This window comes from Oncorhynchus keta, chromosome 13 (genome assembly GCF_023373465.1).
Source record: "Oncorhynchus keta strain PuntledgeMale-10-30-2019 chromosome 13, Oket_V2, whole genome shotgun sequence".
NCBI lineage: Eukaryota > Metazoa > Chordata > Actinopteri > Salmoniformes > Salmonidae > Oncorhynchus > Oncorhynchus keta.
Genome location: NC_068433.1, coordinates 33,957,058 through 33,981,465, shown reverse-complemented (window position 1 = coordinate 33,981,465; position 24,408 = coordinate 33,957,058). Strand labels below are relative to the sequence as shown.

General features: G+C 43.3%; 1 protein-coding gene across 5 annotated transcripts in view; it reads left to right on the top strand.

The window, feature by feature from the left end:
- The window catches only part of shroom4 (shroom family member 4), an 86,264-nt gene that overhangs the window by 43,220 nt on the left and 18,636 nt on the right, over window positions 1–24,408 (top strand). Inside the window, exon 1 of one of the 5 annotated variants that reach the window (XM_052460034.1) lies at window positions 23,520–23,923. The exons of 3 other annotated variants lie outside the window; for them this stretch is intronic. The gene's annotated coding sequence lies outside the window, so the exon portion shown is untranslated. Of the gene's footprint in view, window positions 1–23,519; window positions 24,123–24,408 lie in introns of those variants that run through there. One more of the 5 variants, XM_052460035.1, reaches the window with a different exon arrangement.

The following is a 24,408-nucleotide window of genomic DNA, read 5'->3' as shown; positions in this document are numbered from 1 at the left end:
TTATCAAATGTATTGTGCTAGGGCACGATCCAGCCAATTATAGAAATTTGAGAAATAGATAATATTAATATTATATAATATTATTATTAATAAAAATAATATTATTTTACCAGGTAAGTTGACTGACAACACATTCTCATTTACAGCCACGACCTGGGGAATAGTTGCAGGGGAGAGGAGGGGGATGAATGAGCCAATTGTAAGCTGTGGATGATTGGGTGACCATGATGGTATGAGGGCCAGCTTGGGAGTTTAGCCAGGACAACGGTGTTAACACCCCTACTCTTATGATAAATGCCATGGGATCTTTAGTAACCACAGAGTCAAGACAACAGTTTTACGTCCCATCCGAAAGACGGCACCTTCCACAAGGCAACCTCAGGTGCCTCCTACTGGCCATCCAGGGACCAACCCTGCTTATCTTCAGAAGCAAGCCAGCAGTGGGATGGCATATGGCACCTCTATTCTCCTCTTGGCCCTTTCTTTGGCCTACTCACTGAAACAGGAATGGAAGCGCTGTTACCATTCAAACAAATTTTTATGTTGAACATGTATCCCACTTTCATTACCTACTTGGGCCCTACAGCCCATGTTGGCTTGCCCTTTTCTTACAACTCAGAGAGCTTTGCTTGCAAGCACAGCTTTTGAGGCATCAACAGCATGCAACGCTAAGAGCCCTGACATCTCGGTTTTGTAGTTTGACCAGGAGAACTCACTCCAGTTAGAGGGTGCATTGTCAGGTATTTGTCAGATTACGCACAACGGTTTCTACCACGAAAGCACAATACCAATATCCACCGCGGAAATAACTGTAAAGTTATCGAAACGACTACAGCTACAATCGACCTGATCGCTACGTTCCTGCACCCAACCCACACAAAGTGTCGGAGCACAAGGTTAACAAAGGGTTCAAGGATGATCGAAACGTAGACCAATGTTCTCTAGAAGTTCTACTACATGGAGAATTAAAGCGAGAAAATGGAAAAAGATAATTCACTAGGATGAGACGTGGAATTGCCAGACAACAGGTCTGCCGGAATTAACACTCTTAACAAGGACGTTAACAATCAAATGACTCCCGCTCTCACTCGAGACCCTATCCAGGGCCCGATCGATCAAGAAACAAGCCCACAGGCTTTGTCTATAGACTCTGATACAAAGGTTGTGAAGAAAAAGGTCAAAAGCTTCGCAAAAGCCAAGTCCACACAAAACGCGATAAGTCGATCTGCTTTCACCATGAACAGAAATGACACATCACGTCGTTGCGAACAACCACTCCACTTTGTGGGGAATATATCCACTACACGCAACTCAGAGGCCATACCTGGAGGACTGCTTAACCTATCATGCGCTAATTGATTTGGGCTCGACAATATCGCTCATCTGTCAAATGTTGTTCAATGATCTCAAAAGGGCTTTGAAGCCAACTAAACATTGGATAAAAAGGGAACGATGCGACACTGCACTTTGAGGTTTCACTCAGACTACCTAACCTATCACATTGAGACTCATGCTGAAACTACACTTCCAGGATATATTCGCTTGTTCACCCTGTGTATGTTACCAGCCTCGAAACTGAACATCTGCTGCTCGGAGCAGACTTGATGAACTGTTTACTCCCACTGATGGATTACTCCAGTAACCACACGGTCTCCTCCTAACGCTAGCTGCAACGCAGTCATCCACGAGGGGTATCTGTTGACAGCACCCCTTGAGAAAAATACTTTCGAAACCTCTTGGTACAGAATCCAACCCAAGAAGATATTATGCTATCTCGACACATTCCATCAGCAAACTGATTGACCATTATTTTCATGATTTATAGAGCAGAGCCGGCAGTCTCTGTGAATGAGCAACTCCTCCTTGGAGTTGTGCAATACTGTAGTTGAGATGAACTTCTCTTGTCCTTTGGACACTTTGCAAGCACATGCGGCCGTCTTGGCAGTAAAAGCATCAATGTGCAGAGTGTACTCTGCTTCCAATGATACATCCTCCACTTTAAGGGGGCCTGAAACCCCTTACAATGACACTAATGCTGTCAGTCCCGCAACTGACCCGATGATTCCCACTGGTGAAACACTGTGCGATATCACAGACATATATCTCGTCTCAGTTTGCAGGTACTGGAATGGTTGCCACATGTGGACACTGTGGTGACTGACGGGCCTCGACAGCCACTGAGCATTTTGAAGGACAAACACTAGGAGATTTGGTTGAAAGGTTGTTTGAAACCAATCTAATAACAACGCAGCTGCTGACAACCCGTACAGGGATAACCTTAGAACACATCTAAGATATCACTGAGGTGTACCACATTGGTCAGAAAAGAAGTCCTATGGACTTTCCACCTCCAATTCAAATGGTATCAATAATCATTAATAGTTTCAACTACAATGCAACTAGTAAAATGCTCTAAACATGTGTTACAGTAGGATAACATTTAAGAATAAGTCGGTAGAATAACTGGTCCCCTTGAGTACCAGTACCATTGCCAGCAGAGTCAGTCCAGCCACAATCAGTAAGAAGGTTAGAGACCTATCAATCGCAAGTTGACTTGTTAAAAGTGACAGAGGAGTTAGTAGTCACTCCGATTGCAACACTTGTAAGGGAATCTCCAGAACACTCTTCTCATGGTTAACTCACGTGCCACTAAAAAATAGAACCTTCCATTCAGGAGGAAAGTTATTAGAAGTCATGAACCATGATCACGCCACATATGACTGGTTCAGTGCATATAGAGTACTTCCGTTTTGAGGTTAGCTCCTCCGTAGATAACATAGCTATGAAATAGACTCCGTCATACCTATCGCCACTACAATGGCATAAGACAAGGCATAAGACAAACTTATAGTAAAACTACTACACGCCCCCCTTAACATATGTCTTGAGATTGACATCAATTCTTACTGACCTCTAGGCATTGATATGAAAGTTATCTGATGAAGTCAGACTCAATCGGAACAGGTTGCAACCTACCAGGATACTTGGTTTTCTTTCCTTTGACATGTGTGCTTATGTAAGCATAAACACACACGTACAACAAAACATTTAACTTCTTTGGTGTAGGGGGCAGTATTTTCACTTCCGGATGAAAAGCGTGCTCAGAGTAAACTGCTACTCAGGCCCAGAGGCTAGGATATGCATATTATTACTAGATTTGGATAGAGAACACTAGTTTCTAACAGTTTCTAAAACTGTTTGAATGCTGTCTGGCAGGTGACAACCTGAGAGAAATCCAACCAGGAAGTGGGAAATCTGAGGTTTGTAGTTTTTCAAGTGATTACCTAGCCATACTGTGTCTATGGGGTCAGATTGCGCGTTCTAAGGCGTCCACTAGATGTCAACAGTCTTTAGAATGTTGTTTCATTTAATTTCTAATGACAAAATAATTGTCCGGTTGGAATATTATTGAGAATTTATGGTTAAAAACACCGTAAAGATTGATTCTATACATCGTTTGACATGTTTCTACAAACTGTAATGGAACTTTTTTGATTTTTCATCTGGACTTCATCAGTCCGCCCTTTGTGCATTTGGATTACTGTACTAAGCGTGCAAACAAAAACGAGGTATTTGGCCATAAAGATGAACTTTATCGAACAAAACGAACATTTGTTGTCTAACATGGAGACCTTTATCTTTTACCAGATCTAATGTGTTATATTCTCCTACATTCATTTCACATTTCCACTTCAGTGTTTCCTTTCAAATGGTATCCAGAATATACATATCCTTGCTTCAGGTCCTGAGCTACAGGCAGTTAGATTTGGGTGTCACTTTCGGCGAAAATTTAAAAAAAAGGGTGGATCCTTAAGACGTTTTAAGGATGCTATAACTAAATAACTGTAACTCTACAAATGTATACGTCCCAGTTATCAGATTTACATATACAAATTGTAAACCTTATATGATTAAATATGAAACTATTTGTGTGAAGATGAAATGTGATTTTAGCCTTCTAAATGTCAATTTCTTTCATATAAACATTTACCAAGTCAGTAACCACGCCACATGCACACAGACATTGAGGCAACGTGATGGAACTGCCCTCCAAGGCCCAAGGCAAGTGCATAAAAAGGACTGCTAATGCAATTTAAATACAGACCAGTACATTGCTAAATGATGAGAACATCCTCAAAATTATGAGAACTCACCGTTCAAAGCACACAGCAGCGATGTATACTTCTCCTGCTGGTCATCTGCTATTGAACAGACTGGTAGTGTTGGAAGGTGGGTGAGATTGTTGGATTCTACTTGGCGGGTCAGGAGGAGTAATTTTCACTTGAAGGCTTTGACAAGGCTGTACTTCTGATGTGAAAAAAGGCCCTTCCCTTGTAGTTTGGAATTCATTTCATTCATGAGGGCCATGATGTCCACGGTGAACGCAAAATCAGCCAACCATTTATCTTGCAGTTGAGGGGAAATCCACATATTTGCAAAAATTCAGCATCTCCAACTTCAGGTCCCACACCCTTTTAAGCACCTTCCCCAAATTATGCCATCTCACTTTTGTGTGCTAGGGGAGATCTGCATGACCCGACTCTGACTCTTCCAAAAGTGAGACGAACCGCCTGTGGTTTAAAGATTTTGCCCTTATGAAGTTTACCACTTTAGTATGACTGTGTCCACAACACGGCTCATTTTCAGAACACATTTACAGAGCACCTCCTGATGACTAGTGCAATGCAGGAAAATCATTTTCTGATCTGGGTTCAGCTTAGCTCAGCTACTTGATATTGTATCCTTTTCAAAAGGTCAAAAAAAATTCCATTCACGTTATGGCACCATCAGTGGTCACGCTGCATAACTTTTCAAAACCCAGTCCCAGCTTTGCCACACAATAAATCTTTCCCTGTGGTTGTGCTCTTCATTGACTGCACTGAAGCAAGCTGCTCTGTAATTTCAAAGTCTGGGGTTCTGCTTCGTAAGAATATCAACAACTGCGTTGTGTCACATGCATCACTGCTCTCATCCAGGGCCAAGGAGAAATAGGTGAAATCCTTTACCTTGTCTTTCAACTGTTCCATATTCTCTCTGTGTCACTGTTCGTCTTGACAGGGAAACATTTCAAACAGCTATTTCTTGTCATGGCAAAATATTGCTGCAGAATCGATTAAACATTCTTTAATGAATTCACTCTCAGCGAATGGCTTGCTATGTTTAGCAATTTTGTTGGTCAGTACATAGCTAGCTCTCGCAATTCTGTTTGCTGAATGCAGTTTTGTGAAAAGTCGTAGCTGCTTTTGCAACTGAGAAAGCAACTCTTTCAATGCACTTGCCCTCTGCTCAGAAGACATATTCCTATATTTCTCTGCATGCTCTGTCTGGAAGTGTCGGGACAAGTTGTAGTCTTTCAAGACAGCAATGTTCTCTTTGCACACTAAGAACACAGCTTTCCCTGATACCTCAATAAATACATATTTCGATGTCCACTCTTGCTGGAACACCCTACATTCAGTGTCGCCTTTCCTTTTCTTTTAAATATTTGAAAAACTAATTTTTGCGCAATTTCTTGCTAGCTACTTTTTGTAACTGTGATGTGTGTCAACCTGTCAGTCGCTGTCTGTCCTCATTCAGTTGTTATTTATACGTGTCTTCAAAATAGATGTCCCACAAGCGGTGGGAGTTAAATCATTACACAAAGGCGAGTATTCATTGGGCATTTTAATTTGAATAACAAATTCCTTTAACTTTACTATTGCGAATTCTTTGATCTGAGCATGATTCCGCGGGCCATATTGAATCAGGTCGCGGGCCACATATGCCCCCGGGCCGGCCTTTTCCCAGGCCTGGTCTAGGGTGTCCGGGATGAAGATCGTATTGATGTGAGCCATGACCAGCCTTTCAAAGCACGTCACTGCTACCAACTTGAGTGCTATGGGGCGGTAGTAAATTTGGCAGGCTCCCTTCGCTTTCTTGGTCACAGGGACTATAGTGGTCTGCTTGAAACATGTAGGTATTACAGACTCAGGCAGGGAGAGGTTGAAAATATAGTGAAAACACTTGCCAGTTGGTCCGCACATGCTCTGAGTACACTTCCTGGTAATCCGTCTGGCCCTGCAGCCTTGTGAATGTTGACCTGTTTAAAGGTCTTGCTCACATCAGTTCCAGCGAGCATGATCACACAGTTGTTGGGGACCACTGGTGCTCTCATTTATGCTTCAGTGTTGCTTGCCCCGAAGCAAGCATAAGAGGCATTTAGCTCATCTGCTAGGCTCACGTTACTGGGCAGTTAGCGGCTGGGTTTCCCGTTGTAGTCCGTAATAGTTTGTGAGTTCTGCTACATCCGACGAGCATCAGAGCCAGTGTAGTGAGATCCAATCTTAGTCATGTATTGATGCTTTGCCTGTTTGATGGTTCGTCTGAGGGCATATTTCACAAATCTTATAATTGTCAGGATTAGTGTCCTGCTCCATGAAAGCTTAGTGCGGATGTTGCCCATGGCTTCTGGTTGGGATATGTATGTATGGTCACTGTGGGGAAGACGTCGTCGATGCACTTATTGATGAGGCCAATGACTGAGGTGGTATACTCCTCATTACCATTGGATGAATCCCGGAGCATATTCCAGTCTGTGCTAGAAAAACAGTCCTGTAGTGTAACATTCGCGTCATCTGACCACTTCCGTATTGAGTGAGTCAAGTACGTCCTGCTTTAGTTTTTGCTTGGAATCAGGAGGATAGACTTATGGTCAGATTGGCCAAATGTAGGGCGAGGGAGAGCTTTGTATGCATCTCTGTGTGTGAAGTAAAAGTGGTCTAAAGTTTAGTTTTTTTGTTCTTCTGGTTGCACATGTGACATGCTGGTAGAAATGAGGTAAAACTGATTTAAGGTTGCCTGTATTAAAGTCCCCGGCCAATAGGAGCGCTGCTTCTGGTAGACTATTTTCTTGTTTGCGTATGGCCTTATGGCTCATGGCCTTATGGCTTATGGCCTCGTTGAGTGCGTTCTTAGTACCAGCATCGGTTTGTGGAAGTAAAAGACGGCTATGAAAAATATAAATAAACTCTTGGTAGATAGTGTGATCTACAGCGTATCATGAGGTACCACCCTGCATCCCACTGCAGGGTGGTCCTGTTTGGTCCCTGGATGGGAGACCAGATGCTGCTGGAAGTGGTGTTGGAGGGCCCCCTTTCCACTGGTCTAAAAAAAATATCCCAATGCCCCAGGGCAGTGATTGGGGTCATTGCCCTGTGTAGGGGGCCGTCTTTCAGATGGGACGTTAAACGGGTGTCCTGACTCTCTGTGGTCACTAAAGATCAGATGGCACTTATCGTAAGAGTAGGGGTGTTAACCCCGGTGTCTTGGCTAAACTCCCAATCTGGCCTCCATACCATCATGGTCACCATTTCATCCCCAGCTTACAACTGGCTCTTCATCCCCCTCTCCCCTGTAACTATTCCCCAGGTCATTGCTGTAAATGAGAATGTGTCCTCAGTCAACTTACAATATAAAAAAGTACTCTTCCTCAGGCGAGAAATACCTTGAGACTTCCTTAATATTAGACATCGTGCTCCAGCTGTTATTGACAAATAGACACACACCCCCACCCAGTCTTACCAGACATAGCTGTTCTGTCTGGAAGACCCAGCCAACTGTATATTATCCGTGCTTCGTTCAGCCTTGAATCGGTGAAATATAAGATATTACAGTTTTTAATATCCTGTTGGATGTATTCGTGATCTCATTCGCAGAAGGGAGGTTGGGTGAAGGCCTTGTGGCCATCCTGGAAGGGGGAGTAACAATGGTTGAGTTTTTGATGCGTGGGCACTACAGGTAATGTGTTGATAGAACTTCGGTAGCATTTTCCTCAGATGTGCTTTGTTAAAATCCCCAGCTACATTAAATGCAGCCTCGGGATATGTTTCCAGTTTGCATAAAGTCCAGTGTAGTTCCTTGAGGGCCGTCGTGGTATCAGCTTGAGGGGGAATATACACGGCTGTGACTATAACCGATGAGAATTCTCTTGGAGGTAATACGGTCGGCATTTCATTGAGGTGTTCTAGGTCGGGTGAACAAAAGGACTTGAGTTTTTGTACGTTATCACAATCTCACCATGAGTTGTTTATCATGAAACATACACCACTGCATTTCTTCTTCCCAGAGAGTTCTTTATTCCTGTCTGCGCGATGTACTGAAAACCCAGCTGGCTGTATGGACTGGGACATTATATCGAGTGAGAGCAATGATTCCCTGAAACAGAGTATGTTACAGTCACTGTTTCTCTGGAAAGAGATCCTCGCCTTGAGCTCATCTACTTTATTGTCCACGGACTGAACATTAGCGATTAATATACTCAGAAGCAGTGGCTGGTGTTCACACCCCCTGAGTCGGACTAGAAGTTCACTCCGAATAACTCTGGGTTAAGTTCAATTGCCCTGGGGGGTATGAACAAAGTGTCCAATTCGGGAAAGTCGTTTTTTGGTCATAATGCTAGTAAGTTATTTCCATCTGTATGTAATAACACACAAAAACGTTCTAGGCTAATGTAAGAAATAACACATAAAAAAACTAAATACTGCAAAGTTGCTGAGGAGCTAGAAGCAGACCTACCATGTCTGTCACCGCCATCTTCACACCATTTCCTTCAAAAGTATCTCAATCAATCACAATATGTCTGCTCCTCTGAAATTTCATATGGTGCTCCAATCTTTTTTAAATTAAGCGGATACCATAGATTTACAGTTATTGCGCTAACTAAGGTCAGGACGTGGCATAGATAAAGGGCCTCATTGCCAAAATCCTGAAGTATCCCTTTAAGATCCATTATCATGTTTGACAGTGTCTGATACCTTTGAACTTTTCTCAAGAAAAAGTTATAAGTGTGTGTGTGTGTGTGTGTGTGTGTGTGTGTGTGTGTGTGTGTGTGTGTGTGTGTGTGTGTGTGTGTGTGTGTGTGTGTGTGTGTGTGTGTGTGTGTGTGTGTGTACTGAGGAGACTGGTTAAACATCTGAAGGAGACTGACATTCATACACTCACATACATAAAACACACATGTATATTGATACCACACGCACACCCAACAAAGGAGTTTGTTTGTGGTGGACTGCCCTCTCACCGCCAAAGGCTAAGAAGGAGGCTAGTCTGGGAAGCAGTTAATCAACAGTATCAAACAGGGGTGTGTGTGAGTGGTGTAAGTGCGTGCGCTTCAGTGCATGTGTGCGTCACATTGTGTCTATGTGTGTGTTACTCAGAGGGAGTTTCTCACCAGTGTGAGGGGATTATTTGTGTTGCTATGACAGTGTTGTGATGGTGTGTTTGTCACTCATGAGAGTTTCACCTGTAATTTAGACTGATACATGCTTCCCAGTCATCATCAACATCTTTTCTGCTATCATGTTTGTTTTCTTATCCCCCCAACTTCTCCTCTCCTACATTGTGTGTGTGTGTGGAATCACACACATCAGTGAATCCCAAGCCTACTGTATATCCAGGGGTGTAAGTAGAACTAATTTCTTCCCTGTACGGGACCTCCTATCGTGTGCACCATTATTCTCTGGCTACGGAGAGCGTGATCACAACAGCTGGTGCTCTCATGCATGCTCCAGTGGTGTTTTCCTCGAAGCGAGCATATAAGGCATTTAGCTCGTCTGGTAGGCTTGCGTCACTGGGTAGCTCCCGGCTGGGTTTCCAGCCGTTTGTAGTATTTCTCAAGTCCTGACACATCTGACGAGTATCAGAGCTGGTGTGGTAGGATTCAATCTTTTTTTTTTTTTACCTTTATTTAAGTCAGTTAAGAACAAATTCTTATTTTCAATGACGGCCTAGGAACAGTGGGTTAACTGCCTGTTCAGGGGCAGAACGACAGATTTGTACCTTGTCAGTTCTGGGATTTGAACTTACAACCTTTTGGGTATTAGTCCAACACTCTAACCACTAGGCTACCCTGCCGCCCCACGAGGCTACCCTGCCGCCCCAATCTCAGTCCTGTATTATCGCTTTGCCATTTTTGATGGTTCGTCTGAGGGCATAGCGGGATTTTGATTAGTGTCCTGCTCCTTGAAAATGGCAGCTCTAGCCTTTAGCTCGGTGCGGATGTTGCCTATAATCCATGGTTCTGGTTGGGAAATGTATGTATGGTCACTTTGAGGAAGATGTCGTCGATGCACTTATTGATGAAGCCGGTGACTGATGTGGTGACTCCTCAATGCCATTGGATGAATCCCAGATCATATTCCAGTGTGTGTGTGTGTGTGTAAGCGCAAAGGAAATTAACCTCCCTGCGCACGGAACCCGCTAGCGGGCTGAAATTCCACAACATACGGTGATCTCTACATACAGTGCCTTGTGAAAGTATTCGGCCCCCTTGAACTTTGCGACCTTTTGCCACATTTCAGGCTTCAAACATAAAGATATAAAACTGCATTTTTTTTTGTGAAGAATCAACAACAAGTGGGACACAATCATGAAGTGGAACGACATTTATTGGATATTTCAAACTTTTTAACAAATCAAAAACTGAAAAATTGGGCGTGCAAAATTATTCAGCCCCTTTACTTTCAGTGCAGCAAACTCTCTCCAGAAGTTCAGTGAGGATCTCTGAATGATCCAATGTTGACCTAAATGACTAATGACGATAAATACAATCCACCTGTGTGTAATCAAGTCTCCGTATAAATGCACCTGCACTGTGATAGTCTCAGAGGTCCGTTAAAAGTGCAGAGAGCATCATGAAGAACAAGGAACACACCAGGCAGGTCCGAGATACTGTTGTGAAGAAGTTTAAAGCCGGATTTGGATACAAAAATATTTCCCAAGCTTTAAACATCCCAAGGAGCACTGTGCAAGCGATAATATTGAAATGGAAGGAGTATCAGACCACTGCAAATCTACCAAGACCTGGCCGTCCCTCTAAACTTTCAGCTCATACAAGGAGAAGACTGATCAGAGATGCAGCCAAGAGGCCCATGATCAAAACATTTTTTTTGGGGGGGGGGGGTGTTAGAATACCATTTTGGTATTTTTTTTTTTTGTATATAGTTATTTGTTTGAAAATGTATACCTTCACCAATTTGGCCACTTGGGTACATTTGGGCTACTTGCGTGGGACACCTGGGTGACTTCATGATAAATGTCATGTTGCACAATCATTTTGGAAGTTATCATTCTGAAACTTTGCACAAGTACTGTTGCCCTTTTATATTTTTCACTGAAATTGTCCCCATCATCCTATCTGAATGTTTGTTTTGTCTTGTTCATTTTAAAGATAATAACAAAAATAAAATTAAAAATGTATGTTTTTTTCATTGTTTTATCTAAACCAGATCTATTGTATGTTATTCTCGTACATTCAATTCACATTTATACAAACTTCAGAGTGTTTTCTTTCAAATGGTACCAGGAATATGCATATCCTTGGTTCAGGCTGTTAGATTTGGGTAGGTCTTCAGGTGGAAATTGCACAAAGTGTGGGGGGGGGGTTAAACTTTAGGCTGCATCCCAAATGGAACCCTATTAATGCACTACGTTTAACCAATTCTAGTGAAAGGTAGTACACTGTGTAGGTAATAGGGTGTCGTTTGGGATGTAGATGGATTCTTCTTCCTGTTATGACAAAGCCTTTGTATAGGCCAGCTGTAATACATATTGGCGTGAGTCTTGTTTGTGTGTCAAAAAGAAAACATGTCTGTTGTACTAGTTTTTGGAATCCTATACTTTCAGGCTTCATCCTATCAGCCATAAGTTAATTCCAATCAGACAATTCCATTCTAACGACTCTGGGTTGAATTAGTGCAGGGAACCTCTTGCTTTGGTATGGTTCTGTGCAGGGATCGTCTCTCTGGCCTGTGTGGTCCTTTTATCATAAGGTGGGCAGTAGGGGTCATGTTTGGGACATTGCAGCAGATACTGTGTGGGTGGATTGGTGTGTCATCCTACAGTAGGTCTGTCTAAGGAACAGGAAGTCATGAAGGGAAACATTGGGAGTTACAGGAAGTGATGCGATGGGTAAAGAATGTCCCTCCACTGCTGCTCACTGTGAGCAACTGACCACACACACACTACCATGGGACCATGTGAAGACAAAACAATGTATTTACAGCTAGTGACCATTGGCAAAGCCGGAAGACTCTAAAAAGTCACCAACACACCCTTACCGATTGTGTGCGAGCGCCAACCCCCTGCTTCACAGTGTTTTTGCTGGTGACCAACCTTTGCTGTGTTTTGGACACTGGTAGCCAGCCTTCGCTATGTTTTTTTTCTGGTGACCAACATTTGCTATGTTTTTAATACTGGTTATTATTAGCATCAAGTCACATTATAATGGCTTGCTAAATTCAGCCAGAGTGGGGATATCCAACAACTGGAACTTTACACTGGAAAAACCAAATTCAGTAACGGGTGCAAGAAGTCCAACCAACAGATTATATTAGTTTAGAATTTGTATTTATCTTTGAATAGCATTATATTAATGAATCAATCATTGTACATGTAAAACCACAAACAAAAAAGATATTGAAACAAACAGTTCTTAAGAATCAACTACAATAGAGCATGCTGGGAAATATAAAAATGATGGGCTTGGTCAGACCAGCTTGACCAGCTAGAACATGCTGGTCAACCAGCATAACCTGCTAGACCATGCTGAACAGACCAGCGAGACCATGCTGAACAGACCAGCTAGACCATGCTGAACAGACCAGCTAGACCATGCTGAACAGACCAGCTAGACCAGTCTATGCTATTTTTTTTTTTTTTTTTTTTTTGACAAACGTGACCGACCACCTCGATTTGGTCTTATGTAGCAAAGTTTGAAATGGTGTTTATTACATTGGATAAAAGCAGAGACACAGAGCTACAAAATGGTATATCATACACTGAGGAACAATAGGAAAGGAATTCTGCTTTGAAAGTAAGCCCCATCATATCTTTAAGGGTTCTGATGTGAGGCCAGTGAGGTCATGTGCTAAACAGAGTGATTAATGTAGAGCAGTAAACAACCAAAGCTAGAAGTGGTGAAAGTAGTAAAGTAGTAGCCTATAATAAGGAAGTTAAGGGGTCTGAATTCTTAACGAATGCACTGTACTGTATATCCTAATATGACTTTGGTGCAGGTCATGTTGTTCCTCACGTTACAGTCTCTGGTAAACACACACTATATCAAATACAATCAAAATGTATTCATCACATGTACAGGATACAGAAGGTGTAAACGGTACAGTGAAATGGTTACTTGCATAGTAGCAATGTCAAAAATGGAAAGTGTCCCGATCAAAATATTTTATAATTGGATGATGCTTACCCAGACACAGTTGTCTGAATTGATGGGTCATGTGAAATAAATGCTATATTTACCAACCAGCCACATCGAGCTAAGTGGATGGGTCACTATTGTCTAGACATGTTCACATGTTCATGAAATACAATTGATGGCCATAAACACCTTGATGGTGTTTATCACCTCATGCAATCATCTGGCGGAGTGGAGTCTTTTGTTTAGACATGTAGCTGGCTTGCTAAACAATGAACCATAATGCTACAAACGTACCATACAGTACAAACGGATTGTCATAGCTAGCCACCATGTATGCTGTAGTATGAATCTGCAGCTAGCTAAAGCTAACCAACTATGTTCAACATTGGGCTATAACTAGCAATGCAAATGGTTTCTGAGATACGATTGGCTAAGGAGATGATTGTGGACTACAGGAAAAGGAGGACCGAGCACGGCCTCATTCTCATCGACAGGGCTGTAGTGGAGCAGGTTGAGAGCTTCAAGTTCCTTGGTGTCCACATCACCAACAAACTAGAATGGTCCAAACACACCAAGACAGTTGTGAAGAGGGCACGACAAAGCCTATTCCCCCTCAGGAAACTAAAAAGATTTGGCATGGGTCTTGAGATCCTCAAAAGGTTCTACAGCTGCAGCATTGAGACATACTGGTTGCATCACTGCCTGGTATTGCTCGGCCTCCGACCACAAGGCACCATAGAGGGTACTGCGTACGGCCCAGTACATCACTGGGGCTAAGCTGCCTGCCATCCAGGACCTCTACACCAGGTGGTGTCAGAGGAAGGCCCTAAAAATTGTCAAAGACCCCAGTCATAGACTGTTCTCTCTACTACCGCATGGCATGCGGTACCGGACAAAGGACAAAAAGGCTTCTCAACAGTTTTTACCCCCAACCCATAAGACTCCTGAACAGGTAATCAAATGGCTACCTGGATGATTTGCATTGTGTGCCCCCCCACCCCTCTTTTACGCTGCTGCTACTCTCTGTTTCTCATATATGCATAGTCACTTTAACTATACATTCATGTACATACAACCTCAATTGGGCCGACCAACCAGTGCACATTGGCCCACACATTGGCTAACCGGGCTATCTGCATTGTGTCCCACCACCCGCCAATCTCTTTTACGCTACTACTACTCTGTTCATCATATATACATAGTCACTTTAAGCATATCTACATGTACATACTACCTCAGTCAGCCCGACTAACCGGTGTCTGTATGTAGCCTTGCTACTGTATATAGCCTCGCTACTGTTATTTTTCACTGTCTTTTTACTGTTGATGTTATTTATTTACTTACCTATTGTTCACCTAATCCCTTTTCTGCACTATTGGTTAGAGCCTGAAAGTAAGAATTTACCTGTTGTATTCGGCGCACATGACAAATACACTTTGATTTGACATTACGACACAGATCATGCACTTAATGTTAGCTAGCGAGCCAGCAAGCTAACATTCGCTAGCTAGCTAACAGTACACTAACTTGCAATGAAAAGGACTTTCTGAAAATGTGTCTCCAGGCTCTTCCCTGTATACATGGATAAACGCTTCATGGCAGACTGGAACCACTTTTACTAACTAAGTAAGACATCCGACTGTGTCGTTTCCGTTTTGTTTGTAGCTACAGCTTGTTTGGCCCATTGTGTCAAGTCACTCCAGTTCACACTGACCATGTGCAGAAAGTAGTCAATCACAACATTTTCCCAGTGATCTTCGTTGATAGTGTCTGCACAATTCAGGGCAGCAAAGTTGTTGAGTGCAGTAGTAACACTTCTGCAGTCTCCATGGCTAGTGTTATATACTGCTCAAAAAAATAAAGGGAACACTAAAATAACACATCCTAGATCTGAATGAATGAAATATTCTTATTAAATACTTTTTTCTTTACATAGTTGAATGTGCTGACAACAAAATCACACAAAAATGATCAATGGAAATCAAATTGATCAACCCATGGAGGTCTGGATTTGGAGTGACACTCAAAGTGGAAACACTACAGGCTGATCCAACCTTGATGTAATGTCCTTAAAACAGGTCAAAATGAGGCTCAGTAGTGTGTGTGGCCTCCACGTGCCTGTATGACCTCCCTACAATGCCTGGGCATGCTCCTGATGAGGTGGCGGATGGTCTCCTGAGGGATCTCCTCCCAGACCTGGACTAAAGCATCCGCCAACTCCTGGACAGTCTGTGGTACAACATGGCATTGGTGGATGGAGCGAGACATGATGTCCCAGATGTGCTCAATTGGATTCAGGTCTGGGGAACGGGCGGGCCAGTCCATAGCATCAATGCCTTCCTCTTGCAGGAACTGCTGACACACTCCAGCCACATGAGGTCTAGCATTGTCTTGCATTAGGAGGAACCCAGGGCCAACCCCACCAGCATATGGTCTCACAAGGGTTCTGAGGATCTCATCTCAGTACCGAATGGCAGTCAGGCTACCTCTGGCGAGCACATGGAGGGCTGTGCGCCCCCCCAAAGAAATGCCACCCCACACCATGGCTGACCCACCGCTAAACCGGTCATGCTGGAGGATGTTGCAGGCAGCAGAACCTTCTCCACGGCGTCTCCAGACTCTGTCACGTCTGTCACATGTGCTCAGTGTGAACCTGCTTTCATCTGTGAAGAGCACAGGGCGCCAGTGGCGAATTTGCCAATCTTGGTGTTCTCAGGCAAATGCCAAACGTCCTGCACGGTGTTGGGCTGTAAGCACAACCCCCACCTGTGGACGTCGGGCCCTCATACCACCCTCATGGAGTCTGTTTCTGACCGTTTGAGCAGACACATGCACAGTTGTGGCCTGCTGGAGGTAATTTTGCAGGGCTCTGGCTGTGCTACTCCTTGCACAAAGGCGGAGGTAGCGGTCCTGCTGCTGGGTTGTTGCCCTCCTACGGCCTCCTCCACGTCTCCTGATGTACTGGCCTGTCTCCTGGTAGCTCGTCCATGCTCTGGACACTACGCTGACAGACACAGCTAACATTCTTGCCACAGCGCACATTGATGTGCCATACTGGATGAGCTGCACTACCTGAGCCACTTGTGTGGGTTGTAGACTCCGTCTCATGCTACCACTAGAGTGAAAGCACCGCCAGCATTCAAAAGTGACCAAAAAATCAGCCAGGAAGCATAGGAACTGAGAAGTGGTCTGTGGTTACCACTTTATTTGGGGTGTCTTGCTAATTGCCTATAATTTCCACCTGTTGTCTATTCCATTTGCACAACAGCATGTGAAATTTATTGTCAATCAGTGTTGCTTCCTAAGTGGACAGTTTGATTTCACAGAAGTGTGATTGACTTGGGAGTTACATTGTGTTGTTTACATGTTCCCTTTATTTTTTGAGCAGTGTATCTTTCAAAAAAGCTGCAGTATCCAGGATTATCTACACATACTGAGCAGCTCATGTCATAGACAGAAGCATGCTACATGGCAGACCAATCCGAAGTCATCTCTTGGCATGTCCAGCCCATCCATTATCTCAGTCAATCACGGATAGCGAGAATGCTCATTTATTTTTTTCTGTGGCTAAACCAACTTGGCTCGTCTTTTCTTTTTTTTTTTTGTATTTACAGATGGCATACACGTTTAAGACAAATGAAAGTTCACATGTTCCAGAAGACATTTCATCCCCAAAACACATTTTGATTAAACATTTTTTTGTTTTGGCTCTGTACTCCAGCACTTTGGATTTGAAATGATACAATGAGTATGAGTTTAAAGTGCAGACTGTCTGTTTTAATTTGAGGGTATTATCAACCATATTGGATGAACCGTTTGTACAAAAAGTTTATATATATATATATATATATATATATATATATATATATAAAATAAAAAAAATTAGAGTCCCCCCATGTTATGGGACAAAAATGATTGGGACAAATTCATTTATGTCTATTAAATAAGTCAAACGTGTTGTATTTGGTTCCATATTCCTAGCACGCAATGATTCAATCAAGCTTGTGACTCGTCATAGTTGTTGGAATCACTTTTATTGTACATAAGAATATAATGTTTCTAAACACTTTCACACTTCAGTGAGAACAAATCTACCATACCGATGCCTACCCCCATGTACCCTGCTAAGCTTTAGAACAAATAGAGCACTGACAACTGTCCATGTAGCTGTTCAGCCTGTACATTTAATGATCTGTCTGTACTGGATCTGAAGTTCAAATGTATGCAGATGATACAGTGATATATGTGCATGCAAACAACAAGCTGCACAAGAACTCACTACTGTAATGGTCCAGGTTACAAAGTGGCTCAGTGACTTGTGTTTGCATCTCAATGTGAAAAAAACTGTGTGCATGTTCTTCACAAAGAGGGAAACAGATGCTACTGAGCCAGTTGTCTATGTGTCAGGGGAGAAGCTCCAGGTGGTATCTGATTTTAAGTACCTTGGCATCACACTTGATTCCAACCTCTCTTTTAAAAAGCATGTGGACAATTGTGAAAATCACACTTTTAAGAAACATCAAACCAAATATTTTGAGTTGATTTCACACGCACCCCCTCCCCAAAGGCTATTGGCAAGACCTCCCCTGCTGTGCCAAGGACCTTCCTCCTTCTCCTGACAAAACAATGGGCATTCCTGCCATTCCTAATGCCTCTTCCTCTCTCTCTAAATCAACCCATCTCATCCCCCGTTCTTTCTTCCTCTCTCTGAATGTGTCTTAAATGGCACCATATTCCCTATAAAGTGCACTACTTTTGTCCAGAGTCTTATGGGCTCTGGTCAAAAGTAGTGCACTATAAAGGTAATAGGGTGCCATTTGGGACACAGGCCCTAACTCAACACATCAACTCCTCTCTTCTTTAGTCTATTTCACAGAGGAGGACAAACCACAACTTTCTCTACCACGAATCAGACCCAGGGTGTGTGTGTGTGTTTTAAATGTAGGATTCTGCCACAGTTGAAATGTGCCCTGTCAGCGCTCAGCAGAGCAGACAGAAATCGTCTTTGTGTATGAGTGTGTCAGTATTAGTGTTTCTGTGTTTGTTAGTGTCTCTGAGTGTTTCGTCTCTATGCCTTTGTCTGTGTCTTTGTGTGTGTGTGTTGTCTCTACGTGTGGCCTGCTATAGTGATTACTGCAGCTGAGTCCTCATGGCTTCTATTAGCTGTCCCATTAAACAAGGATTCCAATGATACATGACCTCCACACACACACACTCACACACACACACACACACACACACACACACATGCACTCACACACACATACACTACGACACATGCCTACAAGATGTGTGTGTCTCGTGGGAAGAGATATGATCTTGTCAAATCAACTGCATGTGAGAATGTGAGACATGGCGATGGACATAATAGCACCGGTGTGTGTGTGTGTGTGTGTGTGTGTGTGTGTGTGTGTGTGTGTGTGTGTGTGTGTGTGTGTGTGTGTGTGTGTGTGTGTGTGTGTGTGTGTGTGTGTGTGTGTGTGTGTGTGTGTGTGTGATCACTGTCTGTGGCTGGTAAAAGGTCCTCCATGTTTTTTAAATATACACTGAACAAAAATATAAAACCCAACATGAAACAATTTCTAAGATTGGTGACATGTCTGAGTATGCAGGCCATACTCGACTCGGATTATGGTATAGAAATAAACATGTCTGGTGGACATTCCTGTAGTCAGCATGCCAATTGCACGCTCCCTCAATTTGAGACATCTGTGGCATTGTGGTGTTTGACAAAACTGCACATTTTAGAGCAGCCTTTTATTGTCCGCAGCACAAGGTGCAGCTGTGGAATGATCATTTTTAATCAGCTTCTTGAAATGCCACACCAGTTAGGTGGATGGATTATCTTGGCAAAGGAGAAATGCTGACTAACAGGGATGTAAGCCAATTTGAGAGAAATCTGCTTTTTGTATGTATGGACAATTTCAGGGATCTTTTTATTTCCCATGAAACATGGGACCAACACTCTGCATGTTGCATTTATATTTTTGTTAAGTATATATTTTTCTTGTGTGTGTTGGATAGACATGGGGAGGACACACAAGAAAGTAAGGAAGAGAGATGGTAGAAAAGTGTGGGCGTGATTCGAACCCGTGCCAGCACTGGAACACTGGAATGTGCTATGAAGGCAGCGGCTAGACGACTCGTATGTTTTATTCTCTGGAGTGACAATGGTGATATAAAGGCAGGAAACACCAACATAAAGTGTCTTAATAGGGCCTCCACGGCCTCCAGAACACTGTCGTGTCTTTGGCATCATTAAAGTGAATACTGTTATTTTATCAAATCAATTCTCTGTAATTATTATTATGTGATTAATCTAATCATGTAAATGTAATTAACTAGGAACTTGGGGCACCAAAGGAAAATCTTCAGATTACAAAGTTATAATTTTCCTAATATAACTTCAGATATTTTAATATCTAATCAATTAGTCTTCTAATTAAGGAATTATTATTTACCTCACGTTAGTCTCATTCCAAATGTCGTAAATTGTTGGTTATCTGCACAAACCCAGACTTTACTATGAATCAACCATACACCAATTGTCTTAATCATTTATTTACTAACTAACTAAGTAATCACAGAAATGCATAAACAAACAAACAGTAGATATGGTTACGAGGAAATGATAGGGAGCTTCCCTAGTGGGCTAAGCCGGTAAGACGGCTTGGTGGACAAATGGAAGTGGGTGTGGACTGAGAAGGGCGGGAATTACAAAAGAGTTACTACACAGTTGATAATTATATTAATTGAAATGCTAATCCTTTGCACATGAACGATCACTCATTCGGGAATAATTGCAATCAATTTATTTTTACACCCAGTGTGTCATCGTGATCTCTGTTGGAATCGTCAGTCCTTCTGTTGGAAAGTTCATCCGAGTGTCTCTCTGCTTCCCTGAAGTCTCATGGTTAGAATGGATACTTCAAAGTACCATTCAGAAATGTTCTTATAGAAAAGATGTTTCGGCGGTTGTCGGTCTAATCATCCCATGGCACATAATTTCTAGCTGCAGACTAGTAATTAGTATCTAAGATTTGCTCTTATTCTGTCGGGATCTCACATTAACGGTTTAAAATCACATTACATAATTTCACAAATAGTTTAATCTTTACTCATTCATTTCAAACAATAATTAGGCGTAAACCTCATAATGGAGGCTGCTGTATAAAAAGAGTTATGGTAATGTGGCTGTATTGTCTTTCATGAGGTCACAAACATGAAACAAAATGGACCGGGTCGTAGCTGGCTTCTCCACCGACCGTTTACACATTCTCCAAAACATGGATATTGTTCAGTTCTCAAGTTCTGTGATGTAGAATAAGTTCCTATGTTCTCTCTATGTGTCTCTTTCTGCATGGCCAGGAGGAGAGTCTCCTCCAAGATTTTACGACCTGAGATAACAAAACCTGGATGTAGAAGGGAGAGAGGGGGAAGACACTCACTATACACAAAGAAAGCTAGGTCATGACAGCAGCTTCAATGTGCCTTGGCATATATTCTACAAGTGTCTGGAACTCCATTGGAGGTATGTGACACCATTCTTCCACGATAAATGTTCTAATTTGGTGTTTTGGTGATGGTAGTGAAAACGCAGTCTCAGTCACTGCTCCAGAATCTCCCAGTGTCCAATTGGGTTGAGACATTTTAGTAAAAATTCCAACTTTGGAAGTGTGCATGGGGTCATTGTCCATTTGGAAGACCCATTTGCGACCAAGTTTTAACTTCCTGACTGTCTTTAAATGTTGCTTCAATATATCCACATATTTTCCTCCCTCATGATGCCATTTTGTGTAGTGCACCAATCCCTCCTGCAGCAAAGCACCCCCACAACATGATGCTGCCACCCCCATGCTTCACGGTTGGGATGGTGTTCTTTGGCTTGCAAGCCTCCACATTTCTTCCTGCAAACATGTCGATACTTTTGTACCTGTTTCCTCCAGCATCTTCACAAGGTCCTTTGCTGTTGGGATTGGTTTTCACTTTTCACACCAAAGTATGTATGTTCATCCCTAGGAGACGGAACACGTTTCCTTCCTGAGCGGTGTGACCGCTGTGTGGTCCCATGGTGTTTATACTTGCGTACTATTGTTTGTACAGATGAAAGTGGTACCTTCAGGCGTTTGGAAATTTCTCCCAAGGATGAACCAGACTTGTGGAGGTCAACTGTTATTTTTCTGAGGTCTTGGCTGATTTGTTTTGATTTTCCCATGATGTCAAGCAAAAAGAGGCACTGAGTTTGAAGGTCGGCCTTGAAATACATCCACAGGTACACCTCCAATTTACTCAAATTATGTCAATTAGCCTATCAGAAGCTTCTAAAGCCATGACATAATTTTCTGTAATTTTCCAAGCTGTTTAAAGGCACAGTCAACATAGTGTATGTAAACCTCTGACCCACTGGAATTGTGATACAGTGAATTATAAGTGAAATAATCTGTCTGTAAACAATTGTATGAAAAATTCCTTGTGTCATGCACAAAGTAGATGTCCTAACCGGCTTGCCTAAACTATAGTTTGTTAACAAGATATTTGTGGAGTGGTTGAAAAGCAAGTTTTAATGACTCCAACCTAAGTGTATGTAAACTTCCGACTTCAACTGTACATACACACACCCACACACACAGTCTCAGTAACAAACAGGGTATTGTCCTTCTGTGGACTTCACCCTTCCTGATAGATCCTCCTGGAATGGACCTTCGTCTCCCTGCACTGATTAACTGGTGTGTGTGTGATGGGGGACCACAAAGTAAACTAACTGCCTGATTGCAGTCTGGTACATAGAGAAACCCACACATACTGAGAACCCGTAAAGCAAACAAATGTTTGATGATTGCAGTCTGAACACAAAGGTAGAGGGGGGAGAGAGTGAGAGGGGCTAGAAGGGGTGAGAGCAGGGAGAGGGGGAGGAGGGTTGAGACTATAGTTAACCCTCTGCCTTCTGAAGAAAGCACATTATGTAAGAAATCTAAACACACACACAGACACGCATGAAGATTGCAGCGACGGTGGCCTCTGGAAATCCTCGTCAACCCCAGGTTCAGACGTGTGTGTGTGTGTGTGTGTGTGTGTGTGTGTGTGTGTGTGTGAGAGTTCTCGGTCGGAGTCTGTCTTCTCCCACTGTTCTGGATGTTGTTAAAGTGAATTTTCAGCAGGAGTTCTTGATCTTTTATCCCCTTTGTCTCCACAATTTCGTGGTTATCCAATTGGTAGTTACAGTCTTGTCCCATCGCTGCAACTCCTGTACAGACTCGGGAGAGGCGAAGGTCGAGAGCCATGCGTCCTCCAAAACACAATCCTGCCAAGCCGCACTGCTTGCTTTACCCGGAAGCCAGCCGCACCAATGTGTCGGAGTAAACACTGTACATCTGGCGAACGACGTCAGCGTGCAGGCGTCCGGCCCGCCACAAGGAGTCACTAGAGCGCGATGGGACAAGGAAATCCCGGCCGGCCAAACCCTCCCCTAACCCAGAAGACGCTGGCCCAATTGTGTGCTGCCTCATGGGTCTCCCGGTCATGGCCGGCTGTGACACAGTCTGGGATCGAATCCTGGGCTGTAGTGATGCCTCAAGCCCCGCAATGTAGTGCCTTAGAGCGCTGCGCCACTCGGGAGGCCTCACAAGGAGTTCTATAGATTAGTTTTGAATCTACAGACTGCCTACTTCTCCCACTGCTCTCTGCTTACTTTCTCTCCCCCTCCTCCTCTTTCCCCCTCTCTCCTATACATACCCTGCTGAGGTCTTCTCATCTCTGTGTTGTACTATTGCTACTCAGCAAAGGGCAAGAAAACACCAGTCTGGCTGGATGCCACAATAACACTCATCTCTTCTTCTCTTCCTTCTCTCTTTTTACCCCTCTATTTCTCCCTTTCCATCACTCTCTCCATTTGAGCCCCTCTGAAATGTTCTCTCTTGTTGCTTCCTGCAGTTCCAAAACTGGTGTCTTCCTTTTTCTCTCCCTGCCAATCCTGCCCTCTTCCCCCCTCCCTCCCCCTCCCTTCCTCACTCTTCTTCCCTCTCTCTCTACCTCTCCCTCCCACTCCCTCCCCCCTCTTTCTCTCTACTAGACAGGAAGTACCTCTGCGTATTTCCCTGTGTGGAACAATAACACTGTGGAACTCTGGGTATTATTTTAACAGCGTCCGTCTTTATCTGCTCCGAACATAGCTTCCTCCTCTGCCTCTCTTTCTGTTCCTCTCTCTCTCTCTTCCTCTCCCCCTGAGTCACTCACAGTATTCTGCCTAGAGAGAGAGAGGGATTGAGAGGGAGGGAGGATGGTGGAAACAAAGGCAGAGGGAGAGCTATGTTTGGTCTAAGTGACTGAAGCGAGGGACGGTGAGAGGGAGGGAGAGAGAGGGACAAGGGGGTAGATTAGGTTTGTCGGTTGTTTTTTTTGGAGTCTAGGTCAGTTGAGATGGACCACAGAGAGAGAGAAGACTTTGAACGCAGTCTTGTTCTGTTACTAGAGGACTAGAGGACTATAGGGCTGCTCTGAAGGATATAACTACTCCTAGAAACAGAACCTACCTCTCTTAATATGGCTAGGACTGTTGGACTACTCCTAGAGACAGAACCAAAGCCACCTAGCAAGGCCAGAGAACTGGATTAATTAAGGAGGGAAGGAGACAAGAGCATTGAGAATTTAAGGGAACTTCTTATCCCAAGAGTTTTTATTGCTTCTTTTGAACACCGCAGTGGAAATGTTATGTTGAAGACTTGATAAACAGTAGTAAGTAGCCGGACCACCTTCTTTGGGCTAAGTCCATTGTCGTCTGTGTTGGATTGAAGATATTTGGGCATGTTTATAAGGACTGCTCTCAGACCAGTTTATGGTTGAACTAACATTGGGCCTGACCCTAACTGTGACCCAGTAGACACGGTTCTAGGATCAGGTGTGACTAGGGCCTCTTCTGTGTGGATCCACTCTGGTATGTTATAGACTGACTCGGGAACAGTTAGAAAGTATTGTTTCCTCTTATCATCTCCTTTAGTTCCTCTCCTTTTCTCTGTTGATCCCCAACCTTCCATTCATCTTCTCCCCTCTGTGCAGTGTGTACTGTTCTACCTTCACTCTTCTTTGTGTCTTTGAACTTGTAGGCGTCTTCAAGGTGTGACTGGGTGTGTGTCTTATCTCTGTTTTTGTGTGTCTTAATGTGTATATCATTTCATTACTCAGTGTCATTATGACTCTAGAGTAAATGACCTTCAATCTAG